Below are 27,920 nucleotides of genomic sequence, written 5' to 3'. Positions count from 1 at the left end.
ATCACCTACTATCCTGTTTCATCAGCTAAGTTTGTGGGAGCATCCTCTACTCTCTGGAGATGTGTTTTCATAACTTGGCTTCAGCTGATGTAATTTCTTGCTATCTGAAAAAGAGTTCCCTCCCATCCTGCTCCCCCTTGTCAGGGGCATGCTCCTGCTTTCTCTTGAGCATGGTGTAGCACTCAGGTGAGTAAACAGTAACCCCTCATAAAAGGGAGGGAAGAAGAAGTGATTGAATACAAAAAAGTGTTTTTGTTTTGTTTGTTTGTTTTTTGTATTATTTGGTTAGTGACAACTCACATACCTATACATATTGGCTGAATATCAGGGCTAGTATAAGGAAGATTGTGGATAAGAGGAGGTGAGCATCCAGTTGGCTCAGGTGCAGACCAGAAGCTACACCCAGAGGGCTCCTGAAATGCAGGTGCTTGCTTTTCCTTCACTCCTGGATGTGTGTATGCCTCCCTTGTGCCTGTGGACACAGTATGCTCTGTGGGCATGCTGGCTTGGTGCCTGTAGGCCAGCACTCAACCTAATGCAGAGGAGAGAACAGAAAGGAGCAAAAGGACAGGATCAGAGAAGGCTGTGGTAGTTTGATGAATTTACACTTGAATACAAGAAACATGTGGTTCATCCAAAGTCATAGGCCTTTCTTAATTTTGTGTGTGTGAAAAGTCGGTTGCTGACTTCCAAACTTCATATTACAGAGTAGTTCATAAAGCACTACTCAAATGAAATAAAGATACCTGACACCTGGGTTTTACTTGATTTGTAGAGCTGTAAATGAGTGTACCGGAAGTGACAAATTGAGGAACCAGGAGCATAGTATATTAAAATGTTACATGTGACTGATAGCTGAGGAAGCCTGATGATGGCTGGGGAGAAGGTCTATGATGTTATTCTAGGCCATTCACCCCTTCCTGGATTGCAATCTCTTTAAATTTACAAATTACATAAGTGGTAGATTTGATAGTTCTTCTACTCCTTTAACACTGGAAATAGTATGTTTGTGACTTACTGACCTGGAAAAAGCTGTTGTGTGCAAACACCAAGTGAGTTTAGGAGCTTTAGGGGCTTCAGGTTTCAGATACTGGGAGAGTACTATTGTGAAGACTGTTTCTTTAACTTGTTTATCAGTATCAAAATGATAAAATGAAAGTCCGTTTCCATACCTTTATCAACACAGCGCTCTGTCCTTCTTATCTAGGCAACTTGTTACAGAGACTCAGATTTATTTCCTTCATTTCTGGGGGGAAAACTACTGATGCAGTGTATTCAGACCCTGGGGGGACAAAGTAACTACTCTTATTCTAGAATAAGGCATCTCTTTTGAAAAGTATAGACAGACAATGTTGGGCAGAGACTTAATGATGCTTAATGTGAGAGAAAAAACAGACTTACCCAAACAGCTGGTTTTTAGACTTAGAAAACTGCACAATCAGCACATGCTCCTTTCCTCATCCAATCTTTTATAAGTAATAAAAATCTATACCAAAGTATTTTTAAAGTAGTAAGATCTTTACACTTATTTAAATAGACCATGGGACAGGCCCTGTAATTATCAACTGCTGAAGACGTTCAACTTGCTGGGCACTTGAAGATTACAGTAATATAGCTACTACAGTCAGATTCAGCAAATATTCTGGATGCACAGAGTACTCTAACACTGTTGTACTCATAAGCTTTGCACATATCTTTCTGAGTTTCTCAGTTGTTACCTAGTGTTACTAATGAGGGGGCCAAACACAGTCACTAGACTAGACTAGAGATCAGTGGTCCAACTCCCATGGTTAAGCTGCACAGCCCAGAGACTCTACCCCATGAAGAGCACATACACAAGTTGAGTCTGGTTCAGTGACACAAAGGACTTGTAGCAATCTTCAGTGCCTGTAAGACATGCGTTTACTCTCAAATGAAAATATGACAAATTTTCTTGTTCTTATACAGGTGTTATAGGGCAAAAGACTTCACTATGCCAGCCATAGATACATACTTTAATGCAGTCTGCTGAAAATCTGAAAAATTTTCTTCCAAATGTAGATATAGAGCACTTGAAAATGCCTTTGGGTTTAAGGTTACAAACTGAAGCCAGACCTACTGAGATACGACAATAAGCTGCAGAGTCACAGAGTTCAGGTCCCTAGGAAGGAGGCAGAAAGAGTGCAAGGTGATAGTCAAATAAAGGGTGCATGCCCTGAGGGAAAGCAGAGCATGGAGGGCAGTAAAACCTGAACTGTAGCTTGCCCCATGTTTTCCTGTCTTTCTAAATTCCATTAGACCTCTGAAATAGCAGCAGCCAGCCTGTGGGGTGGCTGATAATTTTCCTTCCCAAGCTTGCTATATTTCTGCTACTCATCTTTCAAACAGGACCTATTGATTTTTGGTGCAAGATGGTGCAATCTTCCCAGATTCTGCAGGTGTTTTAGAGACTTATCCAATAGCATTTGAATCTCTGGTGAGCGGCTCTCTACAGCTTTATTCATGCACGTCTTAGCAAGTAGTTCTGTTCAGTGATTTGCTGGATTGTTAGCTCTGTTAGAGGCTGGATGAAGTGACAGCATCCTTTTTCTATTCGTGATTTCAACAAGCATTTCAAATCTGGTTAATTTGCTGATATACTCAGGAGAATCATAAATACCTCTATCAGGGTTTTTGGATTAAAAAGGAATGCAGCACTTCTGGTCAGAGGTTAAAACTCACAGAAGATTTGATTGTTTTGAATGTCAACATTGTATTTATTTTCCAAAAGTGTCCTCTACAAGTACTGTGTACTGTTTTCTGATTTACATTTGATAGAAGACTGAATTAGTTTGAGAAAGCTTGAGTCTCAAACTCTGCATTGATAAAGTCCAATATTTTAAATCTAGGAGTGCAAGCAGGGTTGGCCTGAAATACAGTGATTTTTGCAACTCCACCTCCTCTCCAGCAGAGCATGTTTCCACCATATAATTAACTCTGTATTTCTCCTCATTTAGCCTGTATTTTTAGTGAAAAGAAATAATATTATTGTCAGTCCCATCAAACAGACGCTGCCATAGGCTCAACAACGCAATGGAACAAAGCATTAAGAGAAGACAAAATTGCTTTATTTTGAGGCTTTGGAGGAGGGAATCATCAAGTCACTGGATTTTCTAATGCATATATTAAATTGGCTGGCAGAGCATTTCAACAGGGACGCCAAGCCAGCCAAAAGACCTAGCCCATAACCTCTAATCTTTTGGAGCTTAACTCTATTATTTGCTATTAAAATTAGATGTTACTGACTTGTAACAGATGTCTTCAACAGACACATTTTTATTATTGAGGAAGTTTGGGTAAATGGAAACTGAGCCCCAAATTTTATTTTGTAGATTATGGGAGTGCTGTGCTTTGTGGTTGAAGTTGGCACTTTAATCATGAATTATAAAAGCTTTTAGAAACCACACATTAATTGATGCCTCAGCAGTTCTGCTGAATCACAGTAAGAACAGGGGCTGCCATGAAAAGAAGTGTTGCAATAACACGTTAGCCAACACACTGGCTCTTTTTTATACAATGACTGACACTAGTTAGTGGGTCCATGTTGTGCATCTCCATGGAATTATGTTAATTCTTAAGCAAGCAAGCAAGGGAATAAGAGGAAAATCTTCCCAAATATCTTTAATAAAACAAGCTGGAAGATGCATGAAGGAGTATGGAAGATCATTATGAATATGCACCAGCACAGGTCTTTAAATAAGAACAAGAGAGATTAAGATGATCTCTGTATTTACAACAGTTAAACAAACAAACAAAAAAAAGTTCAGAAACCACAGGTGAACTTGTTTTGACAAAGCCATTTAAGCTAGGATATTGCTTTACTGTGAAACTGCCCTCTTCAACACTCTTCAACATGAATAGTTTAATATAAAACGGAATATATTAATATTCTGCAGAATGTGGGTATGGTTCCATGTGCCTCTAGCACTGTATTAGAGACCCTGGCTTCAAGAGTACAGAGATATTCTTTTTTCCAATTTAACGATACTATTCAAAGTCACTAGACAGTAAAATGAACTTAATAATTTCAATAATATTCCCCTCTCCCTGAAGGTACAAGGGGAATAGACACTTAGATATAAGGATCATGTTTGCTTTATGAACTTCTCAGGAAAGAGTTCACTGTTTCTTCCTATTTTTCCTTAAGGCATGCTATTTCAGTGATAGTAAAGGCATAATTAAAAAAAAGAAAAGAAAAGAAAAAAAAAAAACCACGAAACACAGGAACACAGGATCTTTTTGATGTTCTGTTTTCTGAGTGTGCTTCAGTGTGATAGCAACGGTAGTGAGAAATCTGGACTTCATGAGCCCTGAATAATATTGTGAATGTTTTTGAAAATAAACTCATTCTTTTAGAATTATTTCTGTTAACCTCATAACAAATTTTCAATTATAGGACAGACTTGAAATTATGATGTTATATATGGCACATTTTTCAGGTAGTATTTAAAAATTGGTCTTCTGAAAACCTGCTACCATGGAAGTCAGTAAAATAAGTTTGTGAGGGTATTTGTGAAATAAATCAACTTGAATGAGGTGGAGAACATTGCCCTAGGGAAGGATTTCTATCTTTACTCTAGTACCACCCTGGACCAATCAAGGATTCAGTCACTGCATGTGAACCTCTTATGTTTTTCTGGTAGTGTAATTAAAATCATCATTTTGCACCTTGACATAGTTGTTGTTTTTAATTGCCATGATAGAAAGAACAGAAAAATAATGTATTTTGTATCCACAATTATCTTTGCTATGCAAGCACTTTATGCAGAAGGATATGCCATTTCTGTACTGCTTTAAAAAACAGCATTTACTGTTTTTAAAATGAAAACCAGTTCTGACTTGGAAGAGGCTGTAAAGGATGCGTTTGTCAGGAAGCATATTTCAGTGTGCTTAAAAATGGCTTTAGGAAACATTTATTTTCTGAATGGTTTATGAGCGATGGCTTTGTAATATTAGATGTAATATGCCTTATTTCTCTGTATCTTGTACATGGTACTATACACTCCAGCTGCTGGTGTTTTTATATAGACTCAACCCATAAATCCATGACCTGAAGATATCATGGCTTGAAGATATTTCCAAGAGCTTCTATGTTTTTTATCCAGCTTTATTAGTTAGCCTCATAAAAGATTTTTTCTCTCCTTATGAAATGATCCATTCGTTAAAGTCTGAGATTTAATTTATGGTGGCATAGTCTTATTTTCTCCAATATCAGGAAACAACCTTGCAAAACTAAGTGTTTTACAGAGTACATGCATTTCACAGCAAGGTAGAACAAGGCAAGCACAGCGCTATAACTTTTAGAATCAAGGGGAGATACAGACTGTAATCTTTCTTTCCCTGTGTTTGAGACATCTAGAGTAGGAAGAAAGAAGGGAACTAGGTGCAGTGCTGCTCTTATGGAGGACGTCAGCATTTGAAAATTTGTCTTCTCTGAGGTATGATCTCTTTAAACTGGCAGCTGTATATTGAAGAGGATCATGCATAAGGTAAGGGAATTTGGCTCACAGTAAGTGAAGGAGACATCTGTCAAACCATTTTGCTATAAGAAATCGTTAATTTAGACTTCTAAACAATTAGTAGTTGGAGGGGCAAGAGGCAGCTTCAGGATGCCCCCTGTTGGGGCAAAAAAAAGGTGGTTGCCACCAAAGTTCTTGCCTTGGCATTTTTCAGCTGGCTTTCAGCTTTTTCCTTTCAAGGGAGCAGAGACTTGTTTGCTGATGATGATCAGAGAGAGCAGCCCCCGTCCTCTGCTGCTGCATCCTCCATTGTCTCATCCAAAAGGGAGTGAAGGAGAAAGAGATGTAGAGGTGGTGTTGACTACTAGAGTAGTAGTTTGGAGTTTGGAGTAGAAGTAGTAGTAGTGGTGGTGGTAGCATTTGGGGGTCCTTAGAGCTGAACTGTGATCAGAGTAGGGGAACTGAGGCAGTGAAAGAGGGCAGGTAGGCAACTAAGGGAGGGGGCTTGAGGATGGCAGATTTTCGCTGGGGCTGTGGGGGACAATACAGGTTACATTTTCCAGTCTCTGAAGTTCAAGAGGCGGCATCCATCTCCTTTTTCCCATGCTTTTTCCCCATCCCTTTCTCAGAAAAATAAAATAAAATAAATTTCTTGTTTCCCTTATGTTGCAGGAATAAATGTGTTGCTAGAGTACTTTTTTAAATGTGGAGATCTTGTGGAATGAGAAGGGTGTATGAGTTTAGGTGAAGTTGTCTTTGCTTCAGGTCTTCACTGTCTTTGCTTGTGACTTGGGTGGTCCCAAGGAGTGCTCACATGGCTCAGCTGAAAAGACCACTGCCTTCATCTCTATGCAGGCTGAGCTGCTGTCATGCTTTTGCTTTCTCAGTGACCTGGGTGTTGAGATACTCCTTTTCTCTTCAGACTAATTTTACATCTGATCATGATTTACTTTAACTGGATTTGGGTTAAGGCCTTCTTAATGCATAAGTCCAGATTCATTCAACAGTCTGAATTTACATTATATTAACTGAGGAAAAAATTGGCCATTAAGGTAGACATTAGATAACTTCCTGCAAAGAAAAAAGGGAGAAAAAATAAAGCCATGCGCTATTATCATTGTATAGAAGGTTTTGTCTGCACATAAATAGCCTAGTACCTTAAGAATGTTTGTAAACGTCTTTTGCACTTTTAATTGTTCTAGTTTCACCTTTAAAAAGAGTAGTTTTAATTGTCATATTAATCATTAATAACTCAAAAACACTAAGGGGCAGGCAGTTTATTTACTGAGATATTTTAAACACGTGTTTTGCATAATAGCTTAAAAATAAGTAACAGCACACCTTTTTGCCATCAGCTAAAGTATGATCCTTATATACAATTATTTCTGCAGTCACATAATTAATAGTTCAACAGTGCATATATACAAAGAGAATTAACGTTGAACATGCAGCCTTAAATTTGTAATTTTCTGACTTTTCAGTGCTTGACTGTGTAACCTGAATGCTCATCTTTTAAGGTAAGTTTCATAGGGAATATGCTTAAGTTTTCTGTTTCATGACCTAGTTCCTTTGTTCAGAAGCTTCAGCACTGTGGTAAACTGTCAGAGCCCTGACAGCTGGCACCACAACAGAAATACTGGCATTTCTTTAAGCTTATCTCATAGATTAACTCCTCAAAGTGCTTGCACACTTGAAGGGCAGACCCTTTCAGGTTCTTCTTTATCACAGTCAATGTTTTTACTTTCGCCTTCTCTGAACAGAGATTGTTCAGAATTCATTTATTCTCTGCCAGGTTTCTCAATATATAAAGCTGATTTTCTATCCAATTCTTTCTGGAAATGTGTTTTTCCTGGCTAGAGATTTTATGAATTGCAACTCGAGTGACACCCTGGGTGGGAACTGTAGCTGGGCAGGTAAAGATTTCAGTTGCTCTGAAGCCTACCTGTGTAGGTTTAACACAAATTGCTCTAAGTTAATTGATTATTTTTTTTCCAGGTCAGGGCTAAAGTGAAAGAAGCAAAGTCTTAGCAGTGCAATATTTGTATAGTCTATGAAGTCAAAAGACCAATGGCAATTTTCATTAGTTAAGCATCTCCCCTATGCTCCAAAGTCATTAGTTAACTGCTTTATCTAATATAAAAACATGGCTAGTAAAGGAAAGCTTATGTTGCCTGCACACTACACCAGTTCTACAAATTAGATGGATCCCAACTATCTCTAAAGGGAAAACGCCCAGGAGGTGGCAGGGCTCATTGAGAGGGCTTCAAACTAGGTAAGAAGGGGGACAGGGCTGAAATAAGGCTTGTTGGAGGTGTGCTAGGGGAAACAATGTCCAGGCCAGGGGAGAAGGCAGTGGCCCATGCATTCAGCATGAGTAACAAACAAGAGGAGCTGGAAGCCATTGTGCGGCAGGCAGGCTACGACTTGGTTGCCATCACAGAAAAATGGTGGGACCAGTCTCATGACTGGAGTGCTGCAATGTCTGGCTATAAGCTCTTCAGAAGGGACAGGCAGCACAGAAGGGGTGGTGGTGTGGCTCTCTATATCAGAGAGAGTTTTGATGTCATGGAACTTGAGGCTGGGAATGATAAGCTTGAGTCCTTATGGGTTAGGATCAGGGGAAAGGCCAACAAGGCAAGCATCCTGGTGGGGGTCTGTTATAGACCACTGAACCAGGATGAGGAGATGGATAAGGAATACTACAGGCAGCTGGCAGAAGTTGCAAAATCATCAGTGTTTGTTCTTGTGAGAGACTTCAACTTCCCAGATATATCCTGGAAACACAACACAGCCCAGAGAAAGCAGTCTAGGAGGTTTCTGGAGAGCGTGGAAGATAGCTTCCTGACACAGCTGGTTAGTGAGCCTACCAGGGGAGGTGCCTCGCTAGACCTTCTCTTCACATACAGAGAAGGACTGGTGCAAGATGTGTTGGTCGGGAGCTGTCTTGGGCAGAGTGACCACAAAATGGTAGAGGTCTCCTTTCTTGGCAAAGTCAGGAGGGGGATCAGTAAAACTGCTGTCTTGGACTTCCGCAGGGCAGACTTTGAGCTGTTCAGGACACTGGTTGATAGAGTCCTTTGGGAGGTGGTTCTGAAGGGCAGAGGAGTCCAGGAAGGCTGGGTGCTCTTCAAAAAGGAAATCTTAATGGCACAGGAACGGTCTGTCCACATGTGCCCAAAGACAAGCTGGTATGGAAGAAGACCAGCCTAGCTGAACAGAGAGTTGTGGCTTGATCTTAGGAGGAAAAAGAGGGTTTTTAATCTTTGGAAAAGAGGGCGGGCCACTCAGGAGGACTATAAGGATGTTGCGAGGCAGTGCAGGGACAAAATTAGAAAGGCCAAAGCTCATCTGGAGCTCAATCTGGCTACTGCCATCAAAGAGGACAAAAAATGTTTTTACAAATACATCAACACAAAAAGAAGGACTAAGGAGAATCTCCATCCTTTACTGGATACAGGGGGAAATGTAGTAATGAGAGATGAGGAAAAGGCGGAGGTGCTTAATGCCTTCTTTACCTCAGTCTTTAGCAGCAAGAGCAATTGTTTTCTGGATACCTGGTACCCAGAACTGTTTGAAGGGGATGGGGAGCAGGATGTGGCCCTCACTATCCACGAAGAACTGGTTGGTGACCTGGTACGGCACATGGATGGGCACAAGTCGATGGGGCCGGATGGGATCCACCCAAGGGTACTGAGAGAACTGGTGGAGAAGCTGGCCAAGCTGCTTTCCATGGGCAGTCCTGGCTATGGGGTGAGGTCCCAGTTGACTGGCGGCTAGCAAATGTGACGCCCATCTAGAAGAAGGGCTGGGGGGTAGACTCAGGGAACTATAAGCCTGTTAGTTTGACCTCAGTGCCAGGGAAGCTCATGGAGCAGATTATCTTGAGAGTCATCACACAGCACTTGCAGGGCAAGCAGGCGATCAGGCCCAGTCATCATGGGTTTATGAAAGGCAGGTCCTGCTTGACGAACCTGATCTCCTTCTATGACCAAGTGACATGCTGGGTGGATGAGGGAAAGGCTGTGGATGTGGTCTACCTTGACTTCAGCAAGGCTTTTGACACCCTTCCCCACAACATTCTCTTTAGGAAACTGTCTGCTCATGGCTTGGACTGGCATACACTTCGTTGAGTTAAAAACTGGCTGGATAGCCGAGCCCTAAGAGTCGTGGTGAATGGAGTCAAGTCCAGTTGGAGGCCAGTCACTAGTGGCGTCCCCCAGGGCTCGGTGCTGGGGCCGGTCCTCTTTAATATCTTCATCAATGATCTGGACGAGGACATTGAGTGCACCCTCAGTAAGTTTGCAGATGACACCAAGCTATGCGCGTGTGTCGATCTGCTTGAGGGTGGGAAGGCTCTGCAGGAGGATCTGGATAGGCTGCACCGATGGGCTGAGGTCAACTGCATGAAGTTTAACAAGGCCAAGTGCCGGGTCCTCCACCTGGGGTCCAATAACCCCAAGCAGAGCTACAGGCTGGAAGATGAGTGGTTGGAGAGCTGCCAGGCAGAGAAGGACCTGGGAGTGATGGTTGATAGTCGGCTGAATATGAGCCAGCAGTGTGCTCAGGTGGCTAAAAAGGCCAACAGCATCCTGGCTTGCATAAGAAACAGTGTGACCACCAGGGCTAGGGAAGTGATCGTCCCCCTGTACTCGGCTCTGGTGAGGCCACACCTCGAGTACTGTGTTCAGTTTTGGGCCCCTCACTACAAGAAGGACATCGAAGTGCTTGAGTGAGTCCAAAGAAGGGCGACGAAGCTGGTGAGGGGCCTGGAGAACAAGTCCTACGAGGAGCGGCTGAGGGAGCTGGGCTTGTTCAGCCTGGAGAAAAGGAGGCTCAGGGGCGACCTTATTGCTCTTTACAGATACCTTAAAGGAGGCTGTAGTGAGGTGGGGGTTGGTCTGTTCTCCCCCGTGCCTGGTGACAGGACGAGGGGGAATGGGCTTAAGTTGTGCCAGAGGAGTTTTAGGTTGGATCTTAGGAAGAACTTCTTTACCGAAAGGGTTGTGAGACATTGGAACAGGCTGCCCAGGGAAGTGGTGGAGTCACCATCCCTGGAAGTCTTCAAAAGACGTTTAGATGTAGAGCTTAGGGATATGGTTTAGTGGGGACTGTTAGCGTTAGGTCAGAGGTTGGACTCGATGATCTTGAGGTCTCTTCCAACCTAGAAATTCTGTGATTCTGTGATTCTGTGGACTCGTTGTTCTTGGAGGCCTCCTCCAACCTAGCTGATTCTGTGATTCTGTGAAATGATATCATATTTTCTCAAGTGTTACTCTCCTTTCAGGAAGTAACAAAATGGTAACCTTTCTACCTGCCTCTAAAACTGAGAAATATGGATGTGAATAGATGCAAAGAGAAGAACACGAACAATGTACTTCTAAAAACAGAACAGTGGGAGTCCCTGCCTAAGCAAAGGCTGGGTACCATCATAAGCTGCTTTTAAGCTTCTTTGTTTGTGATGTCTTTGTTTGAACTGTATTAGTTATTTCATTGCTGAACTAGATAAATAATTCTTAAATCTTTTTACTTTTTATTTCCCTTTGTCCATTGGCTTTTCTCTCACCCTTTCAGCACAGCTTATGTTCTAACCAGGAATGAATACATTACTCTGCTAAAATTTGAACAGAAGGTTAATTCCTAATCAAAATTGGCACTAATTTCTTTCAGTGCAAATTATCATCATTCATTGCAAATTTGCTCTCCTTGAGCTACGCCAACATGTGGTAGGATTTTCAGCACTTGGAGCCAGCTCTATATTGGGTTAAATAATATACTATTGACTTTTTATTATTTCTGTTGCATATTTGCATGAAAAACATAGCTTCAAAATCTTACTAAATAAATATTGCTACTGCTATGGTGAAAAGAACTGTTTAAACGTTTGTAGGGTTCTTATACCAATAACAGTTTCTTCCATAAAAGAGGAAGAATTCATCTGAAAATGCAGAGAAACTAAATAACATGACACATTGTTTATCTCTTTCTTTCTGAAACAGATCATCCATAGGGAATACACATAGGAAAATACACAGGGAATACAGCTTTCAGAAAAATAAATAATAATAATAATAAAAAAAACTGCTGAGGTTCCAGTGGAAATCTTTATTCCTGCACCCAATGCGTATTATTTTACAAGCATTGCAAAGATGGCATCTGATATTCTGAAAATGACATACCTACCAGCCGTCCTGGGAAACCAGGCATCCCAACTGGTGTGCTTATCTATTTTACATAGCTTTTGTGGTCTTCTAGGTGTCATCACATGCATGCCTACACACATGTTATGTCTTCAAACACCTCTTCCCAGCTACAATTGTGTTTTATAGCACCATCTGTTCAAAGGATGGATTTCATAGATTTATAATAATACCATCAGGCAAATAGCTTAGCAAATTGCAAATATGGTTAACATATACACAAAAGATACAAACATTAAACACAGCAATTATGTTTTTTGTGGGTTTATTTTTGTTTGTTTTTTTTTTTTTCAGTCTTGAAATGCATGTGTCTGGATACAATTAGTTTTTGTTGTTGCTGAGGTGTAGTGCATATCTGTATGCAAACAAGATTTGGAACATTTTGTTAATAATAGTTTGTATCCTTTTGTTTGGTAGTCTCTCTTGCAAGAACATGGAAATCTCTAGTCGAATATTGTGTTCTTTACTTGTGGGAAAAATATTTACTATAATATAATTGAAACCATTGAAAATATTAAAAGGAAAAAAAATGTGTGAAAATAAATTACCTGCAGCCAAATTGTCTGCTCCAAATAGTTTAGCTTTGGGGTTGCTTTAGTCTTGCAGAACATACTTTAAAGAGGAAGAAAATGCAAAGAGGGGAAAACAACTTGGAGTAAGACATCTAAAACTGATCTCCTGCCCTCATTCATTTGAAGCATGTTAAAATAATAAAATATTTTCCACTAGGATGCTTGGATAATGCCTCTGAACTATTTGCTATTCAGTTCTAGTTTTGGAAAGCTTCCTTTGTATCTGCACAATGTATATAACACATAGCCAGTTATCTGGAAATCTGGGAAATGATCTAGGTTATAATAGGAGAGGGTGGTGTGATATTTTATAAATATAGTAGAATCATGGATGCCAAATCACAAAAAACAAGTCTGTATTCCACTTGACAATAAGATGATCTTAAATGCTATAATTAAAAACAAGAGTTACTTTCATTAAATATTGAATCCCCATTGAGCCAATTATCTTCATAATGCTTTGCATAATGTTTGCGAATCTATAATGTTTAAAGATTCAAAATGAAGCATACTGTAAAGGCAAGGACAAAAAAACCATTCCAACCTTTAAAATATTTTTCTCCTTTATTGTGTTCTCTGGCTTTCATCAACTGAAGTTGAAGACTTAAGATTGCAAGTGAATACGTATGCAACCCTATCATCAACTGTGATAAGCAGTAAAACTTGGAAGTCAAAAGTGAACTCAGTAAGTTACTATATGTATGGGCTAAAATAAGCTACGAAATCTAACATTGCCACGCACTGAGAAAACAATGTAGTATCAACATACAATAGTTTTTGATGTAGCCATCACTCACAGTAGATAGTTGCAACACAGTCTTGGTTTTTGGAGTTGGCTGTATTTATTCAGGCCACACACAGCAATTGTCTCATGCTATTTCTTCTGAATGAGAACTACCTTGTTGCAGATGATGTGCAAGGGCAGAAAATTCCCTTCCATAGGCCTTACCAGTTCAAAAAAGTGATAAAAAGTATGCCAGAAAATCTTATTGACCTATTCTGTTGTGTCAGTATAGCAGCAGCCAAAGTGTTCAAGGTTTTATTGACAAGGTGTTCACTGGCAACAAGAAAATGATGGCAAGTTTGGTTGGGGGGGAGGGTCATCTAAAAAACAGGATTATGCTAGGGAATTGTGGTGTTTTACAAGAAGCTCCTCTGCTTCTTGTGTCAAGAATCCACATGGCGAAAAGCATAAATATCTTCCGTGAACTAAAAGCTACTGTCATAATCTGAGTAAATTTTGAAGTACTATTAAATAAATGCTGGACAAGGTAGGAATGGACTGGAGAAAAAAAGGTTCTTGGTATAGTATAGGAGAATCAGTGGTGTAATGGCATGTTTATGAGCTTTCTAGATAAATGATAGTAAACTCCTGGCTACATGTTCACCTCTAATAGAAGACAAAATTTACTATCTGAGAAGAATAAAAGGTTTTCACAAAGCAATTTTCCCATGCCATGGACATAAAGAAATCTTATAGAAAAGAGAAAGCAGGTATTTATTGCATTTTTCTGGCTTGGTAACGTGTAATGTGTGCTTTTTTGTTGTTGTTTTTTTGTTTGTTTATTTTCTTTAGCTCACTATATTTAAGGCTTTGTTCTGCATATCTGTGTGGGGAAAAAATAAGGTGTTTGTTTGTTTTTAAAAGGTGAATTAAAATACCGTGTTAGATTCATATCTATACTGCTTTGACATATCCAGCAGATTGTGCTTTGTTTGTAAAGGAATTACATAATTCAGTATCTCATCGTAATGGTTTAAATTCCTTCTTACTGTAAAATGAAAGAATATGACTAGGAATAACAACTTAAGCTCAGGACACAAAGCATACAGCTGGTCCCTGAATGATGGGAAAATCCTTCCAGAATATTTGTGCCTTGACTAAGAGAAGCCTTTGAATGTGAAGTGAATTTGCAGTGAGTTTAAGCCTCTCTGCTTTGTGTTGTCAGTAGTGCTTGTGACTGTTAAGTATCGACACTAGGATGTCACCAACAACTTCTCTGCTTATCTTCGAGCCTGTGCCTGCAAAGCTGCTGTAAGAGACCTGAAGTATCATGTTTGCAATGAGTGATTAAGAAGATACCGGGAGACAGAAAGCTTTTTAGGAAAGAACGACAGTTTCACCAGTGTAACAATGCTTAAAGGAACATAAAGACTCTCTCATTCAGTCTTTCATGCTATGTCTTTACACAGCCACAAACAGCTAATGGGAGGCTGTGACTATAGCTAGAACTTGTTCAGAAAACTGTAACCAGAAAAGGGGTGTCTTAGGATGACACAAGAGGAACAATGCTGTGAAAATGAGCAAAACCAGTATTTGGGTGATAAAGACATTTCCAGTGGTGAGAGGGAAGAGACTGCTGTAACAAATGCTGTGGTAGCATGGGCTATTATATCACCCGTGGTGCTACAGATTTTGTTCCTATCACAAGTGAGAGCAGGAATGGAGCCCCTGAGGTGGGAGAAGGAAAGCTGTAACCTGGCTCACAGCTGTTGTGTCTGTGGCCAAGGCTGCCAACATGCTGTCATCTCTTGTGTTAGATAAGATGAGCTCCCTTCCCTTGGCTCAATTTCTAGTTTCTGCTGCTAGTAGGCCAATGGCCAGCTTGTGCTCCAGTAAATTCCAGGGTAAATCTTGCTGTCAGCCCTACCATTGCGTTGTACTCTCCAGTCATTTCTTACTTTCAAGCCGATGTGGTTTTGGCTACTATGCACTGCCTGAGGCCTTTGTCTTCTTTTTTTTTTTTTTTTTTAACTGTAATCAAAAGGAGCCTGAACCCAGAAGATGCCAAAATACATCATTTTCCCTTGTAGGTGGTATAAGCTGTGTGCGCTCACCTCCTCCACAGTTGCTTAGCACACTTCTAGGATGGGGCCCTGAATACATATTCATCCAAAGCTCATGGGGCAAAGGGCTGCATTTCATTTTTACTGATGATGATTAATATTATATTTCAAAATGAAATTTCTCCAGGAACATTGGGTTTTGAGCTCATAAGAAATGCACTTCTGTTGTGGTTTAACCCCAGTGGGCAGCTCAGTATTACACGGCCGCTCACCCACTCTCCCCAGAAGGGATAGGGGAGAGAATTAGAAAGGTAAAAGTGCAGGAACTCATGGGTTGAGACAAAGACAGTTTAGTAGGTTTAAAAAAAAAAAAAAAAAAAAAAAAAAAAAAAAAAAAGGTAAAGGAAAAACTGCACTTGCAAGCAAAGTAAAACAAGGAATTCATTTGCTACCTCCCACAAGCAGCCAGGCACTCAGCCACTTGCAGGAAAGTGGAACGGTTTATTGGGAAGACAAATGCCATCATTCTTAATGTCCCCTGCTTCCTCCTTCTTTACCCTACTTTTTATTTCACAACATGATGTCATACAATATGGAATATGTCTTTGGTAAGTCTGGATAACCTATCCTGGTTGAGTCCCCTCCTAACTTCTTGCCCACCCCAGACTCCTTGGCAGCAGGGCAACATGAGAAGCAGAAAAGTCTGTGTAAGCACTGCTCTGTAACATCTAAAACATTGGCGTGTTATCATACTATTTGGATCATAAATCCAAAATGCAACATGTTACAAGCCTCTGGGTTAGGGGGTGGGAAATAAAAATAAAAATTAATTCTATCCCAGCCAAAACCATGATAACTTCAATTAGGCTTACTATATTGACCAATTCAGATGAAGTCCACAGAATTGCAGGCAGCCTAAAGCTGCCTCATTGAATAAATCCATTATAACTCAGTGTTTGTAGAGCCCCCTGTTTTTTAAAATTACTCTGATTATTATTCTTTTTTACAACATATCCCATGCATTCTCTCTGTCAGTTTTGTTTTCTTTTTACTAGACCACATCAGCAAAGTTAATCCAGAGTTATCAATGGTTCCTTGGATACCAATGTTTAATTTAATTTGAAGGAAAACTATATCATTTTATGATTTGCATCCAATAACATACAGGTTGGTACATGTTGACAGTGGCTACACAGCTATGAAAACAGACATTTGTGTATATACATGTCTGTAAATGTGTTCATTAAGTCCTTAACTACTAATACAATTACATCATGCAAAGAATATTTTACAAGTGAATGTGCTTAGACAAAAGTCAGTGTGTATTTCTCATTGTGATATGAAATTGGTAGCTTTACAATAGCAGCACTGCAACTGCCTGGTACTAGATAGTAGCAGTGTGTTGGATTGTCTGTGTTGTGAGTACTCAAATGCACTGTTACAGCATGCCAAAATATCTTTAAGGAGCCTTATTGCACTTTTATGAGTATCTAAATAAATTATGAAATATATAAAATACAATCCATGGAGTACATAAGAGAAATGCCTACAGAGCGTGGCAGATCTCAAGGAAATGTTGATGTTTTTAGTACTGTCATCCATCACCATAATGAGTGCCAATACTCCTTTGAAAATTATCTGTCTGTGATTAGGCAGGTTTCAGAGTGCAGGTTGTTTCTGTATCTGATTCTGAAATATATTAATATGAATGTTATGCTAATTTATCTACTTTTGACCTAGAGCTTATCTCAAAGATTCAAGAGGATATTGCCTCATTAACTAACTCACTCACAGAGTAAAACTACCTTCACCTTCTCACTTCATTAGATGGAATTGTTACTTTTCTTCTTTTGGGGAAGAGAGAATAAACAGGAGTCCTTCAAGATATGTTGCTTATTTCAGCCTCAAGTATAGTTGTCTTGTGCATACATAACAGAGGTATTAAAATTAGTATTCATCTCTAATTCTCTGCAGTCTAACTGATAGCGTTTTGATGAGTTTTGGAGTTTCTGTTCTGTCTGGGAATTTTTGTGATGAAGTAAGGCAAACAGAAAGCAGCTTGATTTTCATAAGCTGAGTTGACCTTGCAGGACAGAGAAGCATAAAACTGTTTATTGTGAAACTGAATAAGTGTTCCTATCACACAAAGGGTATGCATAAGAAAGAGAAAAATGCATACACCATTTAAATCCCAGACTGGCCAGGATTATTACATTTCTGTAAGACAAAATCATTTCTCTCAAATGTATGTTAAGCCACATCTATTTTTATATTATAATTTTGATTTCTGCATTTTCCTGCCGCTGCAGAGATAATATTTCCTCCCTGCAATCAACAGGAGAACTTAGCTGGATTGTATTAAAGTCCTCCCTACCATTTACCCCCACAGGTAGCTGCAGACATGTTTATTGGAGAGAGTTGAAAAGTGGAATTTATAACCATGTTTTAATCTAAATTTGCCTAAAGTTGGGATGCGTTGAATCCAGTAATTCCAGTTTGAACATTTCAGTTATTTAATTAAAACCATACAATAAATACCAGAGAAATATAAAATCTTTTATCTATCTTAACTGCATCTTTTTTAACTCCTCTCTGAGTCTTATGTTAGTATGCAAATTTAATCTGAAAAATTACGGAAGGCTTTTCTTAGTGTCACGACCTTTAAAAATGTGTGAGTGCAAGACTTCCTTATCTTTTTGGCCCCATTGTAGGGCCAAAATATTATACAAAGAGACTGTTTCCTTACTTGGACTTCTGGTCTAAATATCTAATATCCTTAGTGTGATCCTTTAGTCTATTTCAAGGAAAAAATATCTTAGGGATATGGTTTAGTGGGGACTGCTAGCGTTAGGTCAGAGGTTGGACTCGATGATCTTGAGGTCTCTTCCAACCTAGAAATTCTGTGATTCTGTGAAATTCTCTCTAGCACTTGGTATGCACCCTCATTTTCATTTACTTTTGGCAACAGACAAAGAAATCCAGGGACTAGTATCATAAATGTCACTGTTTCTTTTTCTCTACGTGCAGACCTGGTCCCCAAATTCCAGAGTGATTGCTTATATCATTTGAGTTAGCCAAAAGAAGATTAAAATGGTTCCTTCTGACTAGCTGAGATATACTGCTTGGTGGAAATATGTGTCTGACCTCTTCAGCTGATCTGTAACATGGAAGGTAATAGCCCTAATAACTGTTATCCTACCTAGTGTAACTGCAAAGGCTATACTTTGTATGTTTTGAATGGTGTAGTGTGCTCTTTTCTTTTTTCTTTTTCTTTTTTTTTTTTTTTTTTTTTCTCCATTTAATCTGGGTAAAGCACCTTAATACAATCTTCTAAGGGTAATTTTCATCTCACTACTCACTAAAATCCCAGCTAATATAGCTTTATTTTTAACTTCTTGCAGAAGTATAGCTTACAAGAGTAGCATTTGTGGAAATGTCCCAGAGCTCGCCTTCAGCCTTGGGATGCTCTCAAGTGATAGAAATGTCTTATTGCTGCTGCAGGAGAGGCAGCACCCTCCTGCTGGGCAGCTCAGCCCTCTGTGGAAAGCTAGAGGGACAGGATCAGAAGCAAGCCTCTGTGGAAGAGTTTAAAGACATTTGGGGAAGTCTATGTATTTTTTTGAACTGGTCGATCAAAAGATTACTATTTACAGCTCTGTAGTACTTAAACATCCTGGAGATGTTCTGGATTAGAAATGTGCTTCATCCCCAGTAGTAACACAAATTTTCAGCTAATATTTTCAAGATTGTATTTTGTCCCCAATTCACTCATGAATAATTCAGTCACTGGGAGATCTAAGTTGGTGTACCTGGGAGAAAATGTGTTTTCATGCTTTACCCTGAGGACAAACATAGACCTATGTAATGCTGCTGTTTGGAAAGACTAATATTTTCTAATTCTGTAAAACCTGGCCTTTATTCTGTTAAGGGGTCTTGGTAGTGTAGCAAAGTAAATGGTTGAAGGTCATTGTATGAATGATAAATATCATGCAATACAGATAGCAGCAGAACCCCCTGATGGAACTGGAGCAGTGCTCAGCTACATATTTTTGTTGTTATTTATATGTGGGATAAAAAATAAATTATTTGTATCCCTTCCTCTGTATGCTCACATATTTCTCATGGCTTTTATGGCATGCAACAACAGTGCTAAGAGATAAGAGTATATAAATCTTATTTGGACCACTGGAGAGAGAGAATATTTGCATACTTTTTTTGTTATTACTAGGTGTTAAGATAACATAAAGCAGAAATGCAAACAATTTCACAAATTAATCTTTTCTTAAAAACAAACAAGCAACAATGACAATGAAAAAACAGGCAACAAAATAAAGCACACAGTAAGTAGGCAATATAAAAGCAAAGGCTCAGTCTTAGCTTGGCAGCAGTCAGTTAGTGTATCAGTCTCAGATATTATGGCGAAATCTGCCAGAGCAGCCAGGGGTAATATTTGCTAAGAAGTCAGTCAGATGTCAGTTTCAGCTTCTTAAAGTTGCTGTATATGCTACTAAGAAGGATGGCACAAATCCGATTCTTTCATTATTTACAGTTCACTAATTTTTTTGCTATTTTTATGATCTGTTCTTTATATAATATTTATATTGCTGTATACTGGAATCCAAACTTTTAAATGATACAACAATTAATTAGATGCTATTTTCAGGAGGTGTGGAGGGGAGCTGGTTATTGATGGAGGGAGTCAGTAGTGTTTCTCTTAGCAAAGTAACAATGCCTGGTACTTGTTATCCTTTTATTTCTTCTTGGTGCTTTGCAATATGTTCTAAGGAGCAGACGTTATTTACTATAGAAACTTGAATGTCTTTATTGACAAATAGCAGGAGACAGACCCTCAGGAAGAGTGGCTTCATTAGCATGCAGCTTATACTATTTTTCAAGAATATGTTTGAGTCTTTACACTTTTTTTAGAACACTAAAATGTTGATAGTAAATGACAGTAGGAATAAGTGCAGCTGGCAGGATAAAACCTATGGTTTAAAAAGCCTCAATCTGTTTTCTTGATCTGTTTTCACCATGTGTGATATAGTCTTAAAAGCTATACATTTTAAAAGATGGATGAAGTATTTATAGCAGTGATTTTTACATTTTCTTTTGCCAAGGAAGGGCAGAGAATTTTATATTGCACAGTTTACAAGCAAGGTATCACACAGACCTTTTCCAAAGAACTGCTACTGGGTGAAGACAGAATCTGTGTGAATGTGACTGCAGTGATAACTGCTTCATTTTAAGTCCCTGGCTTCGTTTTTAGAGAGCCATTTTGTTTAGACTTTTTATAGGTGCAAAATGCCAGCAGGGAAGTAGGATGGGAAGAATTCCTGGAGGGATTTTCTTCAGCTTGTGTGAACAATTACAGCCCATGTGCTCATCAAGGAGCAGGAGTTTCTTTCAAACCTTTCCCTGGAGTTTCACCTGAGATGGACAGCTGTGGCACTCCAAGAGTGTACCGCTTTCTCAGAGAGGCACTCCAAGCAGTACCTCTGTGGTAAGCCCTACTCTCCTCAGGCAGAATTTATCCCTCTCACCACAGTGCTGGCAAGGCAATAAAGGATGGGGTAGTCCAAAAGCCATGGATAAACCTGTAACAATTCAAGAAAGACAAAGCAACCCCCTTCCCTTCCTCCCCTCTCTTTTCTCTGTATCATTGAGGTCTCTCTCATCTGTATCATTCCCTCTCAAGCAGAGTTGGTGAAGAAGAAAATATACTTTTATGGCCCTTTCTGTCCGTGCAAAATCACACTGTGAAGGGATAAAATCTATTTTGCTCTAGGACATGATAATCCCCATCAATGGGATCTGTGGTCTACCTTCTAAGAGCAGCTGCTTGTGTGTCTTCCAGGCCAGTTCCTCTGTCTGACAGCCATGTGAAAGCAAAGTCCCCTCTGAAGCATCTTCTGATGGATTTGTATTGAATGGGAGAAGCTCAGAGAAACCACATCCATCACCAAAAGTGATAGAAACTTCTTATCTCACCTCTCCTCATTGGATCCCAACCTAGTTTACTTCTTTCTGTGTGCTCCATAGTACCGTCTCACTCCTCCTTTTCTTCATTCCCTCAAAGCTGCTTGTCTTTCTCTCTTTACCCACTGAAGCAGTCATTTTATTACAACTGTCTGAATCTATATATCCCTAATATTTATTTATTATTTGTTATTTCTGGGAGAAATCAATGAGCACATTTCACCTTAAATACAGGTTTACAGTTACAAGAGCAGGAATAGTCACAGCAATAGTGTTCTCACTGATATTTTATCAGTCTCATATACTGAAATTTGGACACAGTCTCAGTGATATTCTAATGGTAAGATGTATCAGTTATATTAATACATTTATCTTAAGACATTTAATTTTATTGATGTTATGTCTGTATAACAAAATGACAGAAAAAGGAATTGTCTTAATTTTGTATTGTCCAGGAAACAGTGATTATGTTCCTGAACTTTGAAGTATTTTTATCATTTTGTATGGAATTTTACTTTTTGACCATTTGGGAGAGAAATTTCATTCATTTTGATTCATTTCATTCATTTTCAGCATTTGTGCTGAAATGTCACGCTTCTTGTGTGAATGAGAATAAGTTCCTCCACATTAGATCATGTTTTTGGTACACAGTTTGTCCACATCCATGTGAAATCACTTGCCCTTTCTTTGATAAAAACAAAAATTTGGTTAGCCAAAGCTGTGTTTCCTCAGAACAACACCAATGGTTTGAAAAAAGATTACAGAACTTTATGACTGGTTCTCACAAGGCAACTAGTTAAATAGTATTTTGCTTGATGGAACAATATGAACAGAAAGTTGAAATGTGTTTATTTAGATGTTACCATCCCCTTCATTTCCTGATTTGTGATGTTCTGTTTGTTAATAATAAAAAATAACAGTAAAACCTATTTACAACTAGGTTTTGAGTTCATCTTTAACCTATTAGTGGGTTTTGAGAATTTTTGACATGTAGGTCAAAAAGATCAGGATGTCTCACGGTAAATGGAACACTCGAGCATCTGTGTAGCCTAAAATTTCCAGACATTTCATTTCTTTCTCAAATACTGAAGTAGAAAATATTTTTTTCTTCATGGACAGTCATAAGAACATCTTTGACATCAACTATTTTCAGAGTACACAAGGACAAATTACTATGGATAATGGTGAATATTGAGTGTTTTACAAGGGTTGGCACCATGCATCTTCAAAACATCTTCCAAGAACAAACTTCTAAATATTAAAATACTCTTTATAGACTGCAGAAATCTCAGGCTTTCTGCAAGCAAATCTTACCATTCTGAGATGAATGGACCCAAATGAACAGGGAGTATTACATACAGGAGAACTGTTCTTCTGTTTGTAAGTTACATCTTAGGTGCTCATGAGGAATGACATTTTATGTATCTGGTCACATTGGTGCAAAAGGGAGAAGGCCCTTTTTGTATGGATACAAGTTATAACACAATTGTGTACCCTATCTGTTGGGTACAAATTCCAAACCTTTTCTTTCACTTTCTTTACTAGAATGAATTCCAAACCCCTTCTACACACATTCATCAGTGAAGTTCAAATGATTCCACTATCTCAAAGTCCATATTTTCAAAATGGAAATCCATAGTTTATTGATCTTATTTCAAATTTAATTCACTTGAATTCAAGGTATTTGAATTCAAGATCAGTTGAATGCAAGATATATTTCTTCAATCAGCTCTTCTTTTTTTTCTTTGCCACTTACCAAAGATTCATTTAAAACAGCATAAAATCCACTCTTGTTGACTCAGTAGGTACTTGGTAAATAAACCTGCTTACTATTATAACCTGAAATCACAGACATTGTACTTAATGTTAATTATCCAGTCTGTATCTGTCATCTTATTTCTTTTACTTTCTAGTGTATATACCCTTTGATGTTTGTGTTATAAGTAAGCTTCTTTAATCTTTCTTTTGCATTTCCTTGAAAATTAAGTGTTATAATTGTGTTAAGTGTTATAATAACTGATGTTTTATTGCTGATATTCATTGGTGATTATAATTTTGGGGACAGTTTCATCCCTTCTTCCTTTCAAGAACTTTGGAGAGCAAAACCTCCTCTCCAGGACTCTACAGTCGTTGTGGTATTGTCCAGAAATTATAACCAGGAAATGGTATAATTTCTATATAATGGTATCTTAAGAGTCCAGAGACTGAGAAGCACAGCAAAAAAATGATTACTGACCTTAACCAATTAAAACTAAACCCTGTGAAGCCTTATTATAGTTCTGTTCCTGTAGTATCTGCTCTTCCGTCTTGTCCAGACAGCAAAATGAAATACTGATACATCTTAGTTTACAAACAACTCAGATGTTTCTCACTGTCCATACCAATTTCTGTCTTCCAGCTCATTGATATTTCTTTACTCTTTGCTGAATCCCTATTTACCTGTTGTTTTTCTTTTATATACTAAATCCAGATGGAGGAAATTTTGCCTGCTTTTTTTTTTTTTTTTTTTTTTTTTTTTTGGTAACCTTCTTACACTACTGCATTTTTTTTTTTTTTTTTTTTTTTTTTTTTTTTTTTTTTTTGTCATTTAAACCTCATTAAATGCTACTTAGTTGGATCATTTATTTTTGATTTGCTACTTGGCATTTGTGCAAAGGTGCATTTGTTGGCATTTCAGATGGAGACCTGTACTCTTGGGACATGCATTTTTTAATGAGCAGCCTGTATGAATATATGGTAAGTATATACTCAAAATAAATCACTTTGAATGCATTTAGGACTCAGTATGAATGTGGGTTGTTTTTTTTTTTTTTTTTTTTTTCCTCCAGGCACCTTCCTTTTTTTTTTTTTTCCTTTTTTTTTTTTTCCTTTTTCTTTTCCTCCAGACAGACTAGCATTACAATCACTCTGTCACTCAGAGTGCCTAATGCGAAGTTAATGCATTTTCTTCCTAAACAGTTAAGGTCAGAGCTCCATACAGTGCTTGAAATTGATGGCTTTTGGAATTAAGAACATTTTCATGAAGATTTTTCCATTATATTCAATCCTGGCCAACACAGATGCAAACTAAACGACATAAACCTCCTGCAATGTAAGGCCTCAGAGACGAAGGTACAGCTAATTCATACAAAGAAAAATAAATTTAAGTTCAAATAACCATACTTTAACATACCAGTTCTCCTCCCCTTCCCTCTCCTCTCCTCTTCAAAATTCAATTTCTGATATTGTAGAGTTCAGAAAATGGACTACATAAGTATATGGAAAATAATGCAAAACACTGTAGTGAAGATGAGGTGCATAAGCTAGAATTCCTAAGAGAAGATAGTCCCTGTGATTCTGTTTTCTGATATTTAACTTTTCCATCAGGTTAGACAGTTTTCTAGACTGAGCATTGCTATAATAGCAGTAGCCCAAGGTAGTAGGTTCAACGTGAGACATCATGAAATCTGGAAGATATAAAGAGAAAACTGACTAAGGAATTTAAATCACAAAGTCTTGTTGGTAGTTGTAGCTGAACTTGTTCAAAATAATGTAGTCAGATGTCATATGTGAACAGTGTGTCTAGACAGAATATTCAAACAACAAGGCTGAATATTTACTTTATGCTTTGTGCTATGGACAAATGAATTCTCTGCTGTCATCTTGACTCGTGTTGTTGTGAAATCAAATCAGCGCCCAGTATTCCCAACATACCTAAACACAAAAGAATTTTCAAACACACATTCTTACTGAACTTTTCTGTTTCTATTTATTAGTTTATTAATAAGGAACAGGAGGTAACGTAAAAGAGAAATAAACCAGCATCATGGCATGAAGTTTCCAAATATTATCATACAAAAGAGATTTATACCTGCACAGAAATATTCTACTCTTCATGTTAAATATAAAATGTATTCATCTATTTGTCCAACCACAGAAACATACACTTAAAGCTCTGTGAATTCATTATACAGTCGTTTGTATAAGTATACAATATCTATAGGTCATTAATATTGATTAATACATAATATCAGTGCTCACACTTGCACATATAAATCCATAATCTATGTGTATTCATTTCATGGATGATAATCCATAAACTTGTTCTGCAGTGTTCTAAGGCTCTTGAAAAGTCCTCTGTTAATGCAGTGCTACATCATAAAACCCACAGAAATTAGAAACTAGAAATTATGGAACACTAATGGGACATACAACCTAAGAAAAATGGCCTTCATCTATAAACATCTCATTGTCCTGGAACTTCAGGTTTGGTGTTGTGTATGTGTATATATTCCTGCTATAGTAAGCAGGATTCATGTGGCTTCATTCTGTGATGTTTATATGTCCATAAACAACATAAATATGTTTGTTATTGTTATATGTTTACTATATAAATAAACAACATATACAAATAAATATGTATAACTATATGGAAATTTTTGAAGTAAAATTGTTTTTATTCCTTAAGTATAACAATAATTATATACTTCATTTTGATATAGAAATGTAGTTAAAAATATAAAGGTAAAGACAAATATAATGTTAATTACATCATTTAGCTAATTATTGCATAATCTTAAGAAAGTTTCAGCTATAAAATTATAATATAAAGAATGTATTTCTGATACTTACAGAACTTAATTATTTGTTCACTTATATGTATGCAACTTCAGTGTAGTTTTTCATCCTGAAATATTATACCATGCCTCTTATTCTGTGGAAGTAAACACAGCATTTTCCAACAGTTAACAGGGATGGAAACAAGAAAAAAAAAAAAAAGAAAAAAGAAAAAAAAAAAAAGTAGATTGATTTTCAGAATCATTACTTCTAAAGCTTGTTGCCTTAAGTCCTGGATCATCCAAAACTGTTTTGTGATCCTATGTGTTCTCATAAACTCTCCTACCAGCTCAACTGTGATACCAGACAACAGAAAATCTGCACTGAAAGTGTGTCCCACTCAAAAGAAAAACTTAATAGAATGAGAAAAATCAGAAATAAAACGTAAAGACATGGGAAGCTGAGTTTTTAAGTTTCATGACTTCCTTACAGCATTTTTTTATCTTGCTTGCAGATTTAAACATGTATGAATGAATGTCATGGCAACGCAGAGAAGACATAATGAACCATAAACCGTGCCATCCAATTTACTTAAGTATTTGAGCTCTCCAGAGATTCCAAGCAACCAAAATCTCCAAACAAAACAATCTGATTTGATTCTTTTTTTTTTTTTTTGAGGGGGGGGGGGCTTAAGTAAAATAATGTGACTTCATTTTCAGTTGTATTCAGCAGAGTAAAATAAGGGACAGTACACCTTTCTACTTTAAACCATCAAAATGTAGATAATTCTTCTGTTAATTTACTCAAATTGTCACTTGAATTTAAGAAGTAAACTTTAAGCACTCATCTTTTGATACAGTGCAACATATTGTATGACAAACCTCCTCTTCATAGTTTTGAATCTGCTGCCTCTCAAGTTCATTTGTTGATGTACCCCCTCCCATTCTTGTTCTCAACAAGCAACAGTAAGAAATCAGTCCATGGAACTGATTAATCTAGCCCATGGAACCACTGTGGTAATGCTCTTACTTGTTACTACTGATTTTTTCCAATAAAATGTTCTTCTGTTTTGTAATACTAATACAACACTGTTAATGCTTTTAACAGCACAATGGCTAATGATGGAATGAAAATATATTGTATTTTTTCTTGCTCAACCTCCACATTATTTAGTCCTCCTCAAATCAAGATTATATTGTACTAAAAAAAGTGGGTTGGTTTGTGATTTTTTTTCCCCCCTTTATTCTGACCAGTAGCTCACTCTGTGTTAAAGTAAACCAGTATGTTATTGTGCACTGGTATTATAAGCGTATATGTGTGTGTGTGTGTATATATATATATATATATATATATATATATATATACACACATATATATGTACCAACATACATGTTTCTGTAGGGGATCTTTCCACAAAAGGTTTAACATGCTGTGTCTAAATTATTTTCTTTTGGTTTGGAACAACAGTGTGGTTTTGGAGCAAAACATGACTGTCTCCTTTTACTGCATGTTGATTCAGTTTTCAGAAAGGTTTTGTTTATCATTTTATGAGAGTTTATTCAAGTTGTGTGGTAATTATATCATTTTTTAAAATATAAAATTTTCACTGTTCATTTGCAATTATAATATATTCCTACACACCATCGCATATAGCTAATGACACAGTAAGCTTATGGTAAGAGTTTTCTTTTGTCTGTTTTGTTTCAAATGTTAATTCTCTCAGTTGTAGAACCTTGTACATTCATTGCTTTGATAAACATTAGTAGGTACATGTGTAAAAAATATCATGACTACAGAAAGATATTACTGGAATACAGTGTTATCAGTGAAAAATATCAAGATCTAATTGGAATACACTGAAATCTTTTGGTGATAAATCATGCGCTTTTTATTGTTACATTTTACTATCTTTTTAAATTAGTTTTGGAAGCATAAGTGGCTTACTCACATCAAGTACAAACTAGAAATGGCTGCACTGAAGGGAAGGACATATCAGTCCTAAGTTACAAAAGCAAAGTTGTCCATCCAAATGGTCATTGTGCCATACTCTGTTAAAAAAATATTTTGCCAATGGATGGTATCATGGGTCATTGATTTATTTCTCCTAGTGATCTTCACCATGGTAATGCATGAGTGTCTAACCTATTTATTGCTGAGACTATAGATCTGAAACGTTCCAATGCTGTCATGGAAATGTTTGTAGGAGGCAGTTTTTCATTAGTGACCACTTCAAAGTGGCTATGTTCATGCCAGCTGAACTTTGAATGACTTTTGGTTAGAATGGTTGTTTGTTAGGGAAAAGCATTTTATCCGCCCCTTTGGAAGTTGTTTAAGTGTGTTCTCCTGGTTTGTGGATCATCCGTATTTGCAAGCAC

The 27,920-nt window shown here is 37.7% G+C and overlaps 2 long non-coding RNA genes across 2 annotated transcripts in view; one reads left to right on the top strand and one right to left on the bottom strand.

Moving 5' to 3' along the window:
• The window catches only part of LOC311446193, a 133,040-nt gene that overhangs the window by 22,104 nt on the left and 83,016 nt on the right, over nucleotides 1-27,920 (bottom strand). Inside the window, exon 3 of the long non-coding RNA XR_014698800.1 lies at nucleotides 305-532. This is a non-coding gene — a long non-coding RNA (uncharacterized lncRNA). The remainder of the gene's footprint in view (nucleotides 1-304; nucleotides 533-27,920) is intronic.
• Nucleotides 24-26,699, top strand: LOC311446184. Its single transcript, XR_014698787.1, has 6 exons — nucleotides 24-186; nucleotides 5,378-5,507; nucleotides 6,959-6,994; nucleotides 18,061-18,204; nucleotides 23,687-23,745; nucleotides 26,060-26,699. It is a non-coding gene; the product is annotated as an uncharacterized lncRNA (long non-coding RNA).

The sequence above is a fragment of the Aythya ferina genome (genome assembly GCF_964211825.1).
Source record: "Aythya ferina genome assembly, chromosome: 1".
NCBI classification, from domain to species: domain Eukaryota; kingdom Metazoa; phylum Chordata; class Aves; order Anseriformes; family Anatidae; genus Aythya; species Aythya ferina.
The sequence above is the reverse complement of the archived record's forward strand: the minus strand, read 5'-3'. Positions and strand labels throughout refer to the sequence as shown.